This window comes from Podarcis bocagei (genome assembly GCF_964188305.1).
Source record: "Podarcis bocagei genome assembly, chromosome: 2".
In the NCBI taxonomy this organism is placed as follows: domain Eukaryota; kingdom Metazoa; phylum Chordata; class Lepidosauria; order Squamata; family Lacertidae; genus Podarcis; species Podarcis bocagei.
Window position 1 is genome coordinate 5,144,322 of NC_138126.1, and position 17,755 is coordinate 5,162,076.

General features: G+C 44.8%; 1 protein-coding gene across 1 annotated transcript in view; it reads right to left on the reverse strand.

Annotated features, from left to right (window-relative positions):
• LOC308579728 (vomeronasal type-2 receptor 26-like) overlaps window positions 1–17,755 on the reverse strand; it is a gene marked incomplete at its 3' end in the record, with an annotated part of 150,888 nt that overhangs the window by 75,899 nt on the left and 57,234 nt on the right. The window lies entirely within an intron of this gene.

The following is a 17,755-nucleotide window of genomic DNA, read 5'->3' on the forward strand; positions in this document are numbered from 1 at the left end:
AATTTAGGGGGAAAATCCATCCAATAAACATTAGATGATCATCAGGGCTAGCTGGCTAAATTAGTCCCATATGGGCCAGCGAGGAGACCAGGGGAGAATTAGCTGTGGGATCCCAGAGCAGGTAATCTTCATAAAAAGGGGAAGGGGAGGGAAGGAAGGGGAATAAAAGATCAGGCTAAGTTCAAGTTGAAAGCCAGGCGGAATAGCTCTGTCTTACAGGCCCTGCGGAAGGAGGTTAAATCCTGCAGGGCCCTGGTCTCCTGGGACAGAGCATTCCACCAGCTCGGAGCCATCACTGAGAAGGCCCTGGTGGAGGATAATCTGACTTCCTTGGGGCCCGGGACCTCTAAGCTATGGTTATTCGTGGACCTTAAGGTCCTCTGTGGGGCAGACCAGGAGAGGCGGTCCCGTAAATAGTGGTAGTTGTAGTCTGCCCTAAATTGTGGAATTCCTTCTTCATGGTTGCGTCTGGAGAGTTAAAAGTATGTTTTGTTGGGACCCACTCCCTTTTCTGTTTTGTTTAATCTATGCAGCTCTTCTTCTGCTTAGAACTGCTCTATTGCTTTACTTTTTTTATAATTGTACGAAAGGTTTTGCTTGTTTTTTTATATATATAATTTTGTACGTTTATATTGTTGTATCTTGCCCTAGGAACTTGTGGTGAAGGGTAGGGAAGCAGTCAAATAAACAGAACGTCAGAATTGAGCAGACTGCAGGCTTGCAGGATCTTCTTTGTCTGCTTGAACCCCCAGGTCCACCAAGTGGAACCTGGTGCAAAAGAATGGCTAGTGGTTGGAGGACATCATAGAATCTTAGAGTTGGAAGGGACCCCCTGGGGTCATCTAGTCCAACCCCCTGCAATGCAGGAATCTCAGCTAAAGCATCCGTGACAGATGGCCATCCAACCTCTGCTTAAAAACCTCCAAGGAAAGCAAGTCCACAACCGCCAAGGGAGTCCGTTTCACTGTTGGAACAGTTCTTATTGTCAGAACGTTCTTCCTGATGTTTAGCTGGAATCTCCTTGAAGTCATGGGTTCGAGTCCTACCCTCCAGAGCAGGAGATAAGAAGCATGTTCCCTCTTCCATGTGACAGCCCTGGAGATATTTGAAGATGACTACCCTATCTCCTCTCAGTCTCCTCCTTTCCAGGCTTAACATGCCCAACTCTTTCCTCCTCCCCCCCCCCCTTTTCTTTTTTTGATGCAGCAAGAAAAAAGAAAAAACACAAATACCAAATTACACACAGGAATAACTATAGAAACATAATTTTCTTAACAAACAATAAAACATAAATTGGTCTTAACACTAAAGACCCAACCTCCCATCTATTCCATATTTTGATTTCATATTACTTATGGCAATATACACACTTTTATCATAATTAAACTTTTCCTTGATATATCTATTTCTTATATCTACCTTGCAACTATTACTGGAGTTCCTCAAATGCTGCAAGGTGTTTTTGTCTCAGGGATCTTTGCAACAGGCAACCCCCACGCCATTCTTCTCCCTGCAAATCCACCATATCCTTCCTTGGGACAAACCAGCTTAGGGACATCGTCTTTATGATGAAATGTATACATTGTGCTATATGGGTGCTGGTGATATTTCCTTTGGTGGGAAGGCAGAAGACCGAACGACTGGGCTGAGCGGTCTTAGCCTTGGCTGGGGAGGAACAGGGCAGATAAGTCCTACTGTTTTTGCTGGCCCTAGCAGAACGGGCGAGGGGCATCGCTTCCACCCCATGGAACCAGTTCCAACAAGTAGTTACACGAAGGGAGAAGGCTAAGAGTTACTTAAGAGTGACACTGGAGATTTGCCAAATAACAAGGGACGCGGGTGGCACTGTGGGTTAAATCACAGAGCCTAGGACTTGCCGATCAGAAGGTCGGCGGTTCGAATCCCCGTGACGGGGTGAGCTCCCGTTGCTCTGTCCCAGCTCCTGCCAACCTAGCAGTTCGAAAGCACGTCAAAGTGCAAGTAGACAAATAAGTACCACTCCAGCAGGAAGGTAAACGGCGTTCCGTGTGCTGCTCTGGTTCGCCAGAAGCGGCTTAGTCATGCTGGCCACATGACCCGGAAGCTGTACGCCGGCTCCCTCGGCCAATAAAGCGAGATGAGCGCCACAACCCCAGAGTCTGTCATGACTGGACCTAATGGTCAGGGGTCCCTTTACCTTTACCTATGCCATTGGAATTTGCCTTGGGACCTTATTGAGAGGGGCAGGTAACAAATCAAATAAATAGGTGAGCCCGTGGAAACTCACCTTTGAGTTATATATAAAGAATCCACTTAATAAACCAGTTTAAGTTACTCCATGTCCAAGCCTAATAAACGCCATACTGGGAGGCTTTGAAGCATTCTGATAGAAATTGCATAAAGAGGCACAGGTGCAGATAATCCTGTGTGTACGGTAAGGCTGAGGGAACATGGGTCCCAGGCAGAGCCCCTGTTGGCCTTTGCCTCACTTGATACCTGCCGTGTCAGGAGTGCGTGCAGGAGCCAGGCCCTGTGACCAGAACCGGGGCCTTCCTAAGTTCTGAAGAGGCAAGGCACGGCCGCACAGGTGAGGCCAATTGGTAACTCACAGCACCTGGTGGCAAGAGCTGGGAAGGGATATAAGGTCAGCATTTCCCTTCGGCTCTTTGCCGCAGCAACGTTTCCTGTCTTGCTGTGTTTTGCTCCTTGACTCCTTGCTTCTTGATCCTCGGACCCTTGGCTTTGTGACTCCTGGCTTCTGGACTCCCGTTCCTGCTTCCACCCCGCCATCTTGCCCCTGGTCCCGATGTCCCCAGCCAGGACTTTGATTGCCCATGAACCGGACCATGACATGCCGTGAGAGGAGGGTGCTTCAAAACACACACTTCCAGAGGGCAAGCTTGGAGCACAAATTTCCACATAAAATGTTTCCTTTTGCAGCTACGTTTTGAATTTAAAAACGGGTTCAGCAGTCACTTTCCCCCTTTTCTTTCCATCAGCTGTATTCATATTTTCCATCTGGATATTTCTTCTGAAATTTCCTCAGAGCATGGAAGGTAGGCCTTAGGGTCCACCTCCCGGATTGGCTCTCTCCCCTCTGCTCCATCCCATTGCCTCTCTGTTTTGTCACTGCCAGAGAACAGGTTTCCCTGCATTTTCATCTCCAGAGGTCAACAAATATGGGGGAGGGGAATCTACAGTCATACCTCATGTTACGTCTGCTTCATGTTATATTATTTCAGGTTATGTCCCGCAGCGACCAGGAAGTACCGGAAAGGATTACTTCCGGGTTTCACCGCTCACGCATGCGCAGAAGTGGCAAATCGCAATCCGCATGCGCGCAGATGTGCTGGTGCGGGTTGCACTCTTTTTATGTTGCAAACAGGCCTCCGGAATGGATCCTGTTTTCCAGCCAGAGGTACCACTGTACATGCATGGTGAGGGTTGTGGTATAGAAGCAAACCTTTGGCAGTGAGTTTGGACTGCTCTGAGATGGCATCCAAACCATAAAAGTGTGTCAAGTATAAAGCAGGTGTGTATGGATTGATCAAAACAGCAGCCCTGTGGGTCAAATGGGGAGTTCCTGGCAGCCCTAAGGTGGCTACAAGGACACGGGTGGCGCTGTGGTCTAAACCACTGAGCCTCTTGGGCTTGCCGATCAGAAGATTGGCAGTTCGAATCCCCGCAACGGGATGACCTCTTGTTGCTCTGTCTCAGCTCCTGCCCACCTAGCAGTTCAAAAGCACGTCAATGTGCAAGTAGGTAAATAGGTACCGCTGCGGCAGGAAGGTAAACAGCGCTTCCGTGCGCTCTGGTTTCCGTCACGGTGTTCCGTTGCCCCCAAAGCGGTTTAGTCCTGCTGGCCACATGACCTGGAAAACTGTCTGTGGACAAACGCCAGCTCCGTCGGCCTGAAAGCGAGATGAGTGCCACAACCCCATAGACGCCTTAGACAGGACTTAACTGTCCAGGGGTCCTTTACCTTTTACCTAAGGTGGCTCATGGGCTGGAAGTTCCCGCCACTGCCCAAAAAGGAAACCTTGACCGTGACTCTTGTGTATGTGCTTTTTCCTGCAAGTTAAGTGCCATGGACTGGTTTTGATGCAGAGGAATGTTGGGAGGAACCAGCTGGGGAAAAACTCCAAGGGAAGAAGACTCCAAGGGAAGAGGTTTTGGGACTACAGTTCCCATCATCCCTGACCACCAGTCCTGTTAGCTAGGAATCATTGGAGTTGTAGTCCCAAAACATCTGGAGGGCCGAGTTTGCCTTTGCCTGGTATAGAGCAATTCAAGATAAAATTCATAGTTTGGGCATTGCTCTCGAGAGCCTTGAAACATGTGACGAAACTTACAATTAATCAAGCAGTGGCTTTACGGCCACGAAAGACAGCACTTGTTACCTCAGACCCTGAGGTCTTGCTTTCCGGAGGCCTTAGGTATTACAACATCCTACGGAACCTGTGCCAAATATCTAAAGGATCTACTACTCCCTTCCCATCAAAGAACCTTTATGCTCGCGAGATTAAATGCTTTCCCTTCTGCAGTGACTAAAGGCAGATTCTCACATATTCCATATCAAGCCTGTTTGTGTGCCTGCAACCAAGAAGTACCTGATTCAATGGACCACATTCTTTTAGATTGCTCTTTACACAGCAGACGTCGCCAACTGATGCTGAGCAAAATGTTGGACCTCCGGCACACAATTCCGAGAAGAATTCAAATGAAGTTTCTCCTGGCAGATCGGGACAAAGATATCACTGCTCCAGTCGCTTCTTTTTTTACCACAATTTTACCTGAAAGGGTTCCCAGCAAACCATCCTTTCGGGAATTAGACAGGGTGTAGCAGAATATCTAAGTGCACACAATTATGGCGTGACCTTATAACCCTTCACAGTTTCACCCTTGTCCTTTTAATTATTCCAGTGACCTGAAACATTGTATACTATGATGCCAATAAATGTATTTGATTTGATTTGATTTGAAGAAGCAGAGGAAGATGTTTGCCTAACAACAGTTGGATTAGATGTTGTTTGACTGGCCCTTTGAAAAAATATCTGTGGGTGTACAGTCATACCTCAATTGCACATTATTTGCAAAAGCAGTCACACTGACCTCAGAGAGGCACTAGCTGCCTAAAGATCAGTAGGGTTCATTAGTGTTATGAACTGGCAGGACATCAAGGAAGGGAAAGAGGGTCCCAGTGAGGGGTATAGCTGTAATTGGTACTCACAGAAGCAAGCCGAAGAAGAGGAAGGGGAGGTTGGCGACTTAGGAGGTACTGTTTGGACCTCAGAGGACATTGAAGGGGCAGCCAACAGTTCACAGGAGCCAAGGGAAGTGGACACATCACCAGAACCGGAGGTACCCCCTTCTCTGTGAGTTCAGGGCAGGTGACAATCACATGTTTTCTTAAGAGGAGAGAGACAGCTAGGGCAAGCTCAGGTCCGTCTTTCCGTACACCCATGTTCAGCCCACGTCTTCAGCGCCTGCATGGGCTGGGTGACGGAAGCACCTTCTCCGACCTTCCGATCACAGGAACGCAGGAACAGCAACACAGCGTTCCTGAGGACTAGGTCCTGGTGCTGTGGACTCGCTCATGTGAGCACCTCAAATACAGCAGAGTAATGGAAGCAAAGCTGTGGAGGTTTTGTAGCGTACCCAATTTATTTCTGCGGATTAAGCAACTAAAAGAACATAACAGACATGTACGAGAGAAACAGCTTTCATGCTGCCATCCTGTCTCTAGACAGATCAAAGGAAAAGCACATAGTACTGGAGACGGAAGTCTGGAAGAGTAGCTTCCACCCCCTCCTTTCTCACAGACAGAAAGTAAAACAAACATGATCTGGTGATCCTTGCAATGGAAGGGATGAAAATACTGACACCGTCAACTAAGACTGGGAGGGAAGCAAGGCAGAGACTCAGTGTCTGCTCAACTGTCACTGTTGATGGACGACGGTATGGTTCTTTCAGGAGCTCCACTTGACTGTCGTTTTGGAACCGACCCTAGAACTCCAATCCTGGATCTTTATCAAAGGTTTCGAATGTCCATTTGACTTTGAACCTTTCTCAGTTCATTGGACCTGAACCTGTGTTTAGTTATTGGACGGTCTAGCTCCCTTGGGACTGTTGTCAATAGCAATCTCTACTTTGACTACAAGGCTCGCTGTATGTGGCCACTTACACAATAATTCTGAACTTACATCATTCATGATTTATGTAAATGGAAGAAATGTTTACATCTAAGAAGCTATATGCTCATGACATGTATATGGGTTTCAAAGCTGTTGTGGTGCACATCTGTTGTAAAAATGGAATGTTTCAAGATTCAGATGCTATCCTAAGCATTTGTTGTCAAGTGCTCCTTTGTATTCAGATCAGGCCTCAGTAAAATAATGTAGCACTTGGGAATGAAGATGCAGCCCAGGAGCCCAGCACTGGAGGCCAAGATGGAGAAAACCTGAACGGCTACCATGTATTTCCCTTTTGTGCTCAGGTAGGTGGGCACAAAGGACACCCAAACACTGCAGAAGACCAGCATGCTGAAGGTGATCAGCTTGGCTTCATTGAAGGCCCCAGGCAGCTTCCTGGCTAGGAAAGCCACCGTGAAGCAGATGGCAGCCAGGAAGCCCATGTAGCTGAGGGAACCATAAAACATGGCCACAGACCCTTGGTTACATTGCAGAACAATTTCTCCCATGTGGGAGTGCATGTCGGAGTCTGGAAATGGGGGTGAGAATCCCAACCAGATGGTACAGATGATTACTTGGACACTGGAACAGGAAATGACGATGGAGTTGGCCAGACTCCTCCCCAGCCATCTCCTCACCCTGTTCCCTGGCTTTGTAGCCAGGAAGGCCAGCACCACAGTGATGGTTTTGGCCAACACAGAAGAAACTGCAACTGTGAAGATCACACAGAAAGCTATTTGCTGGAGAAGGCAGGTGACTTTTCTTGGCTGCCCAAGGAACAGGAAGGAGGACAAGAAGGAGAGCAGGAGGGAGACCAGGAGGATGTAGGAGAGATCCCGGTTGTTGGCTTTGACGATGGGAGTGTGTCTGTATTTAATAAAGACTCTTAACACAAAGCCAGTGGTTAAGGACAAGAATAGAGCAATGGACGCCAGGACTATTCCCAAAGAGCCTTCAAAGGCCAGAAAGGTGATCAACTTGGGAAGACATTGAAACTGATCCTTGTTTGGATACTGGTCTTCTGGACATTTGCTGCAGTGTTCTGCATCTGTGAACAACAGAGTAGGCAAGATGATGTATATAATATGCTGGGAATCATGTATATTAAAAAACATTTGTGAACTTGATTGTACCTTTGTGGTTTTTAGCATATAAAACTACCAACTCCTTTTTTTAATTTGGTGGAAAGTTTTAATTTAATTGACATTTGGAGATTTAAACACCCACTGGAAAGACAATATACTTTCTTCTCCTAGCCAAATCATTCTACCGCAGCATGATTGTACCTTCGTGGTGACCAGTGGTTTTTAGCATATAAATTTGTCCTATTTTAGAGTAGCAAAGTACCATTTCCTCATTGGCTCAGACCATTGGTCCATCCAGCCTAGTGCTGTGTACTCTGACTTCGGTGAACCATTTCCATCATGTCACCACATCCATCAAGGAAATCCTGCCTGTTGGCTGCGGAATCCCAATTCATTATGGAATATGCGCTCGGGATATTTTGCAAAGCAATTGCTCCACCATGGAGCTACAGCCTCTTAGAGACTCAGTGAATGAATGAATGAATGAATGAATGAAACTTTATTCCCCACTAAGGGTTACCGTATTTTTCGTTCTATAGGACGCACATTTCCCCCTCCTAAAATTGAGGGGAAATGTGTGTGCGTCCTATAGAGCGAGTGCAGGCTGCGCCGCTAAGCCCAAAGCCAGAACAGGAAGACGGAGCACTGCAGAGCGTTCCCTCTCGCTGCTCTAGCTTGGGGACGGTGCCTTCACCCCGCAGTCCTGCAGAAGCTAGCAAGGCTGTTCCCAAGCCAGAACAGCGAGACGGAGGGCTCCGTCTCGCTGCTCTAGCTTGGGGACGGCTGCGCGCAAACCTCTGTAGGGCAGCGGGGCGCTGCGCTCCAAAGGCTTCAGGGATCTTTGAGGCTGGGGGTGGGGGAAAGCAGCGCTTCCCCCCACCGCCAGCCCCACAAACTCTGGTGAATGTACCTTGAACGCACCTTGTTTTAGAGGGGGAGAACAAGAAAAAAATTATTTCCCCTGTTCTCCCCCTCCTATGGTCCGGTGCGTCTAATGGAACGAAAAATACGGTACCTCTAGAGAGGCTTACCTTCTTGAAAGGAGATGGTTCCTTCCGCACAGGCAACACAATTATAGCAGCAAATTGGCTCTCCTTCCCGAACCTCCATGGAATATCCCTGGCGACAGCTTTCAGTGCACCTTGCCTGAGGAAGTGTCTAAATCGCATAGACAAGGACAATCAAGCAAAACATGTTAGGAGTCATGCAAATGACTCATATGGTTTGAACAGACCCAGGGGCACATTAACATTTCCAGAAGTAGTTCTTTTGATGGAGAGCTATAGAGAATAGCTACTATAACATGCTCTGCGTGGGGCTACCCTTGTGAAATGTTCAGAAACTTCCAAGGCATACAAAATGTTCCTTCTGGGGATTGATGTTTCTTTGGATCGGTGGAGAAAGGTGGGAGATACAGCACCTTTTACATTGAATATTTATATTGATTTTAAAATCCATTTGTGATAAACTTGTCATACAATAAAATACAATAGGTAAGAAATTAAAGAAGCAGTAAAATAGAATTAAAAATCATACACTGTCTAGTGCAACACAATTGCTATAACCAGCAGAAGAGTAATTCCACTAAGACCCTCAGTAATTTTCAAGCATCTCTTGGGTCTTTGAACATTTTCGCTAAGTATTTTCTCTTTTGCATCTTTACAGAGCAGGATGTCATCACTTTACTTACAAACCCACAACCCAAATATTAATTTTATTAGACATAAATATGAAAGTACAGGGGGGGGGGACACAGCAAATGGTCATTCCCCACCTTGTTAAATAGTCCAGGCCATGCTGCTTCGATGGAAACTTTCCTGCCTAAGGATGCCTGCCTCTCCACAGCCCCAACTTTCTGTCCAAGAACAGAGTTATTGGGAAGCTTCACCCAGTTCATAATATCAAAGTCCGCTATTGGGTTGCCGTCCTCATCGAAATACATGCCATCTCTGGAGGTATTGTAAACCTGGAGGTTCCTCAAGAAAGCGTGGAGCTAGAATGATGGGAAGCAAATGCCAGCATTAAGAAAATAGGAAAACAAGTTGGGTATCTCAGCCCTGCTTCTTTTGAGTTCTGATTTACTGGCCCCGGCATGAATTATAGCTCTGTGAGGGGTAAACTACACGTAGTTCCCTCAGTTCTCTGGAGGAAGCAATGTGCTTTGAATCTACAGTGTGCAAGCAGCTGCAGTCTGCACATCATTTGCACTGGTGTGGTTACGCATTCTTACACAGACGCACATGTAGGCTGGATCGAGACACACCAAAAAATCATTTCAGGAAAACACGTTGTAAACCTCATATTGGGAAATCACGTTGGTGAAAGATAGAACACCGCCACCTGGTGTCACAGTGTTATAACGCATATAAAACATTTTTTCTTTACTTATGTAGTTGAGTCCCTAGATTAAGGGTAAGAACTGTGATTTTTTTCTGGGGGGAGGGTACTCAAGGGTGCAGTACTGGCACCTTTTTTGCCAGAAGAAGAGCGCTTGGTAAGAGGGGCCTAATTCTAACAGAAGAAAAAGGTCTACATATGGCACATTTGAAATATAAAGCCATCATGCAAGCTCATCTTCCCTTCCTGTGTGAATCGAGGAGAAAGCAACCCCTACTCCTGACGGGATGGTGATGGACAGAGCTACAAGTGTAAAACGAAAAGCTAGTACCTGCCAGGCCTTTGGCCTTTGAAATTCTAGCCTCTCTCCACCCATCAGCCTCCTCCACCTGGATCCAGATGAATAAGCAGTATTTAAGGCATGGGCCACAACTTGGATAGTGTTGTAAATGTTGTAGCTTTCAAAAGACAGGCTTTCTTTCAATGCATCCTGGTCCAGGGTCTCCAGATCCTTGTTTTCCTTGCACCTCGTACGCCCTCTCACAGACAACGCTGGTTTTAAGTAGACACAGGGAAAGGCTACCTCCACAGTTTTTCTGATAGCAGAAACAAGGGCTTCATACTTGCCCCATTTTGCCTTTCTTTGGTTCCTGACTAAGAAGGAAAAAAACCCTTGGATGTGCCGGAAATTCACACTGCTGTAAGCCATAGACAAGGCAATATCCCATATAGCTGTTGTGATCCAGACTTTCCCCACAATGGGTTTCATCAACTGTACAACTATCTGTTGTATAATATCTAGTGGAGGAAGAAAGGAGCGGATCTCCCCATAATAGACGTATACATTAACTTGTGCCCACATGAAAAGTGAAGTGGCAGGGATGGCAAACATTGCGGTGGTCTGCCTTGGGATGCTTTCTGAGAAGGCAACACAAATTCTACTCTTTATCATCCGAGCAGTCAGAATACTCAGGAACCTTTCTCCGTTGTCATTCTCTGGAACAAAGAGACCAATCCACTTCCATCTGAAGTGTAGGAGCAGTTGGACAATCCCCAGATTATGGGGGTCTACTTTGGAGGCCATCTGGTAGAAAAAGGGGGACTGGGTTTTATCATGAAGAGCAGGAACAGTGTATCCATAACTCGCCTAGGAAATGAAAGGAAGAGGTGAGTGCTTTGATCTGGTTCTAGGACAAATCTCAGACAGTTGACCAACTACAGTCTCTCTCTCTCTCACACACACACTGAGAGAGAGAGAGAGAGAGAGAGAGAGAGAGAGAGAGAGAGAGAGAGAACAAGAAAAAATGCTAATCCTGTTGAATGGAAGGAGGTCTTCCAGGAATGCCGCCAGACTCTCAATATTTTGTAGGGTTGAATCACATCCCCTGCCCAATTTCCCCATTACTTTTTATTTCTGTTCTGGAGGTGTTGCTAAATATGATTAGAGATGACCAGCAAGTTAAAGGTGTACAGGTCGGAGCTAAACATTATAAGTTAAGGGCCTTTGCAGATGACTTAGTACTTACTTTACAAGAGCCAGACACTAGTACAAAAAGAGTGTTGGAGTTAATTCAAGAATTTGGTCAAGTAGCCGGATTTAAACTGAACAAACAAAAGACTAAGGTGCTGGAAAAAAATTTAACAGTTATGGAAAGGGAGAAGTTCCAGAATGAAACAGGTCTGACAGTGGTCAAGAAGGTGAAATATTTAGGGGTTCATTTGACATCTAAGAATTTGAACTTGTATAAAGACAACTATGAAAAGTGCTGGTCAGAAATCAAAAAAGATCTAGAAATATGGTCAAATCTGAAATTGTCAATGTTAGGTCGAATTGCAGTTATTAAGATGAATGTATTGCCTAGAATGTTATTCTTGTTTCAAACATTGCAAATCCTTGACAAGATGGATTGTTTCAAGAGGTGGCAGAAGGATATTTCGAAATTTGTCTGGCAGGGCAAAAAACCCAGAATAAAATTTAAAATTTTGACGGATGCAAAAGAAAGAGGGGGATTTGCCCTGCCGGACTTAAAACTGTACTACGAAGCAGCAGCGTTCTGCTGGCTGAAAGAGTGGATGCTCCTCGAGAACACAGACATTTTGGACTTGGAAGGTTTTAATAATGCATTTGGTTGGCATGCATATCTATGGTATGATAAAATTAAGGTGCATAGGGCCTTTAAAAATCACATTGTCAGAAAAGCTTTATACAATGTCTGGATAAGATATAAAGATCTGTTGGAAAACAAAACCCCTAGATGGTTGTCACCCTTAGAGGCTAAAGCGCTGAAAAAACTCAATATGGAGGCCAAATGGCCGAAATATTGGGAAATTTTGGAACAAGACGGAGATAAGTTGAAGTTACAGAGTCATGAGAAATTGAAACCTAAAGTACGAGACTGGCTCCATTATTATCAAATAATGGAGGTGTATAAACAAGACAGGAAAATTGGCTTCCAGGTGGAGAAATCAAAATTAGAAACTGAACTGTTAGAACCCAATACTAAGAACTTGTCAAGAATGTATAATTTGCTGCTGAAATGGAATACACAAGACGAAACAGTTAAATCAGCTATGATTAAGTGGGCTCAGGACATTGGTCATAACATTATGTTTGCTGACTGGGAATGGTTGTGGAACACCGGGATAAAATTCACGGCATGTAATGCCTTAAAGGAAAATATTATAAAAATGATTTATAGGTGGTACACGACCCCAGTCAAGCTAGCAAAAATTTATCATTTGCCTGATAATAAGTGCTGGAAATGTAAAGAAACTGAAGGTACTTTCTTCCACCTTTGGTGGACGTGCCCAAAGATTAAGGCTTTCTGGGAAATGATATATAATGAAAAAGGTACTTAAATGTACTTTTCCAAAGAAACCAGAGGCCTTTCTCTTGGGCATTGTCGGCCAATTGGTGTCAAAGAAAGATAGAAACTTTTTTATGTATGCTACCAAAGCAGCAAGAATACTCATCGCAAAGTATTGGAAGACACAAGATCTACCCACCCTGGAAGAATGGCAGATGAAAGTGATGGACTACATGACACTGGCTGAGATGACTGGCAGAATCCGCGACCAGGGGAAAGAGACAGCAGAAGAAGATTGGAAGAAATTTAAAATTTATCTTAAGAACTATTATAAAGTTGATGAATGCTAAAATGTCAAGGTTTTGAGAAGATAAGGAGATTACAGCGATTTAAGATTAAGTAGAAGGAAAGACTAGTAAGACATGTTTGACAAAATTATTTAGAAGTTGTCGAAATAAATTTGGACATTGGGATGCAGGAAGGGGAGGTATGGGGGAGTCCGAGAAATGAAGGGTATGAAAATAAGGTTATGAAATTATACATGTTTGTATGTTTTTTTTATTATTTGTTTGTATTGTTTAAAAATTTTTGTAAAACCAATAAAAATTTATTTTTTAAAAAAATGAATCACATCCCAGAACATTAGACTAGGGACTCAGCTACATTACTCAAAAAACTGTGTTTTGAATGCATTATAAAAACGCAACATGGTTTTAAAAAGCAGTGATGGGGTGGCAAAGGGTAAAAAGCAGCAAGCATCTGACACCAGTGTTGAGTGCTCCTGCTTCCAGGTTCCATTCCACCCTCACCTTTGGGAGATTCCAAAAAAGAAAAAAAGGAAAGCCCATGGCAGAGGCACAACTCCGTCTTAACACCAAACCAGCCATACCTGTGGGATTTTATAGATGCTTGACACAGATGACACATATCTAGAAATATCAGCTTCAGCATCTTCAAGAACAGCCAACAGGTTATTCCTCTTCCCACAGTCATAGTTTGGAATGTCTGCGTGCCCAGTAGAGAGCAGGTCTAGCAGGGCATCAGAAGTCATCCTTGCATTAGAATAATGGTCATAGATGACATAGCCGAGGGTGACGTTGGGTAAGAGCCTGGGGTCCTGATTGATTTCACGAATGGCAGCCAGGAAGGACAGGACATTCCAGAATTTCCCACGATAGCCACTGGAATGAAAAAGTGCCCTACAATGAATGATACAATTCTTGCTGTATCCAAACTCTCAGCTGTTTCCAGCACAGAAAATAAATTGAATTAACCCTGAAATGCTTAACTACCTTCCATTAGCGACCTGTAGGAGAGACGAAAGGCCCATCAGCCTCACTGAAGGTGGACTGACACCATAGTGAAACTGACCACAACTTTCACCATCATGAACATTTCATGAGATTGCGTTTCAGCTGTGTTTACAGTCAGCTGCATTATTTACCCCTTGAAGGTTTGGATTTTTAAATTCCACTTTGCACAATCGTAACATTCTCAGTTGCAGCATACTCATGTTCAGTCAGGACTTCAGCATCAGCTGCTACTGCACCTTCAACTGAGAAGCACCTAAGTTCATGGTCCTGGCATATGGGGGCAACTGGAACCTATGAAATCAGAGTGTGCCTGCAGACAGTTAATATTTTGCAGGAGGGATTCCAGCACATGGCAGAACTTTGTTTTCCTGCAGTTAAAGGTTTCTGCCATAGTGCAAGAATTGCAACTTTTAAAAATGCTTTGCAATTTTGAAAGTTACCCAGAAATGCATAGAAAAGCGTAGAATGATCACATGATTAGGAGGAAGGCATGTGAACTCCTCATATGCAAATGGATGCTCAATGAATATTCATTGTTGTAGGATCTCCCTGCCCACAAATCACAACAAATGCTCAGTAAAGATGACCACATAATCAAGTAAATCAGGATGAATGCTGAATCAGGAGGGGGCCTGGAGAAGCCTTCAATCAGTCAGAGAGCATGATTGATTGATTGATTGATTGATTGATTGATTGAATTTGTATACCACCCTTATCTGTAGATCTCAAGGTAGTTCAGCGCATAAAAATATAAGTTAAAAACACAAAAAGCATTAAGCTCTTTATACCATGTAATTACTCACAAGTTAAGTCTTGTGTAGGGAGGCTCGGAGAAGTTGAATGGTAGAAATCGGACAGGTATTACAGATGTGAGCCCACTGATGAGGTGGTCTCCTGGTTTGTAGTAGCTTGGTGGCTTATTTTGATCCCTTATGAAATTCAGTAAACATTTCCCCTTCAACATCCTAAAGGTTATACAGCCCAGCAAGAAAAATGCGAATAGATGTCTTATTCTGAGTCTGCTTGCCACAATTATCTCCCTTATAGTTGCTCCTCTTAACCTCAGCTCCAGAAAACCATAGACTCAAGCTGCAGTGACTTTGCAAGCATTTGCAGAGTCCGGCCAGGGCTTGAGAGATGAAGGAAGTGATAGCAAACAGTGCTCTGTCAGAGGTTCCATGCAGCCACCCACGAGCAACACACGTAGAGCCTGTCCTATATCCCAGCTCACTTTCTCAGTGGCACAAGAGAAAGTCTTTATGCATTAGCTTTTTCAGGCTCATGCAAGAAATTGCCTCATGGTGCCCTAGATTCTGGTGTTTATGCCGTTGGACTCATCCCTTGAGTGAGGAGAAATAAATCACTGTGATTTGGAGAATTATAAGGGGAAGCAAGTTCACACCTGCAACTTCATGGGATCTCTTGTGTGGCTCTGGGGCAGAGTTGGAGAAAAACATGTTTGTGAGAACTCACCAGAGCCAGGAGCAGCGAGAGGAAAAGGGGCAAACTTTCTTTGTAGAAACACCATCATACAATCCTAGATCTGGGTGTGTGGCCCACCAGAGCATGACTTCGTTACTTCAAAACATTATGAGTTAGTTATAAATGCACCAGTCCTTCCTGGTTCAGAAGCAGGTTGTCACTTCACATTCCTCTCAAAAATGGGGTCCATTTTTTGTGGACTCAAAGGAGAACTTTGGACAAATCCCTTGAGTTTTCATGAGAAGTAGAGGAAGTGGGAGCAGGGAACAGTGATGTCGTGATAATTTGGGTTGCCCCTTTTTAAATTCAACAATATCCTTTAGTCGAAACTAAATAAAAAAAATCCTTCCAGTAGCACCTTAGAGACCAACTAAGTCTGTTATTGGTATGAGCTTTCGTGTGCATGCAGATACACTGAAACAGAAGTCACCAGAGCCTTATATATAGTGAGAGAGTGGGGAGGGGTATTACTCAGAAGGGTGGTGGGAATGGGTGATTGGCTGATAGGTGTGGTAAATCTGTTGACGACAGTTAACGACTGCAATTGGTCTTACAGGAAAAAGCAAGGGGTGAGATGGCAAAAAATAGCTATATCATGTATAATGAGATAAGAATCCAATGTCTCTATTCAGACCAGGTCTCTCCATGGTTTTAAGTTTGGTAATAAGTTGAAGCTGAGGCTCCAATACTTTGGCCATCTCATGAGAAGAGAAGACTCCCTGGAAAAGACCCTGATGTTGGGAAAGATGGAGGGCACAAGGAGAAGGGGACGACAGAGGACGAGATGGTGGGACAGTGTTCTCGAAGCTACCAGCATGAGTTTGACCAAACTGCGGGAGGCAGTGGAAGACAGGAGTGCCTGGCGTGCTCTGGTCCAAGGGGTCACAAAGAGTCGGACACGACTAAACAACAACCAGTTGCAATTCAGCAACTTCTCTTTCCAGTCTATTTCTGAAATTCTTTTGTAACAAGACAGCTGGCCAGTCCCGGAAAGGTGTGACGTGCCTGTCTCCACTGCAGCCCCGGGGCAGGGAGGCGGAGAGGGGGGCAAGACGAGGTGCATGGAGGGAGCAGCGGGAAGGGGGGCACATGAGAGAAAATGATGCCCCTCCTCTCTCTCTCCCCTCCCGCCGGTTCCCATGGAAAGAAAACACCCTCTCCCTCCTAGTTCTGTGTGGATGCTAAACTTTCCCCACCTTTCCAGCTCCAGCATAGCTGCATTTACTCCTCTTCCCCACGGAGCTCTTCATCTGGTATATGGGGAATTGGACATTTCGGGCATGTTGGCTTCCCACGTGCGCCAAGGGCCTTGGGAGGGGGCTGGTGCGGAGGTAATAATTTATTACTTTTATCATAAGAATGATAATTTATTATTTTGATGCCATCAGTCACGGTATCCTACTGGACTGGCTTAGTGAGGTGGGTGTCAGAGGCATCGTATTACAATGATTCTCTTCGTATCTTCTTCTTTTTTAAAATATATTTTTATTATTTTTTACGTAAAGTTTTCCAAAAAAACATGCAACATATTTTCTTATCTTATACAATGTTTTGGACTTCCATCAACCAGGTCTGAAGATTTTTCAATCTTTATCATTTAATCTGCATTTCATTAGTTTCACGATTAATTTTAATAGTCCTTCACTAATAATTCTCTTCATTCTTTTCTCTGCAATATTTCACATAGCCCTCCTTACAAAACGTCTTGTAGTGTAGTCCTACTAGCGTAATCTGTTGATTACAATTGCTTTTCAAATCGTTCACATATTTACTCCAGTCCTCTGAGAATCTCTGATCGCACAGGATTCGAATCCTTCCTGTCATTTTATCTAATTCTGCATAGTCCATTAATTTCATCTGCCATTCTTCTTTGGTCAATAGTTCTTGTTTCCATTTCTGTGCCAATAGTACTCTTGCTGCCGTTGTTGATTATGTTTGTATCTTCAATGTCGTGTCCAGAAAGTAAAGCTGGATTATTGTTCCTCACCCCCACCCCCCAGTTTTTGTGCTATGGGGTTCTGCAACATGCTATTTTCTCCCCAGAGCTATTTAAGATCAATACACTATTTAACATCTATATGAAGTCAGGGGTGTGCTCCTGAGGAGTTTGAGATCAAGGGGTCTCCAGTATGCTGATAACACACAGCTCTAGGAATGTGGGCAATGCTGTGATCTATTGAGCCTCTTGGGTTTGCCAATCGGAAGGTCGGTGATTCGAATTCATGCGATGGGGTGAGCTCCCGTTGCTCTGTCCCAGCTTCTGTCAACCTAGCAGTTCAAAAGCATACCAGTGCAAGTGAATTAATAGGTACTGCTGTGATGGCAAGGTTAAACAGCTTTTCCATATACTCTGGCTTCCGTCACTGTCCTCCCTTGCGCCAGAAGCAGTCTAGTCATGCTGGCCACATGACCCGGAAAGCTGTCTGTGGACAAATGCTTGCTCCCTTGGCCTGAAAGCGAGATGAGCGCCGCAACCCCATAGCCACCTTTGACTGGACTTAACCGTCCAGGGGTCCTTTACCTTTACCTTAATTAATTAGGGTTAGTTCTCGATCTGAGTC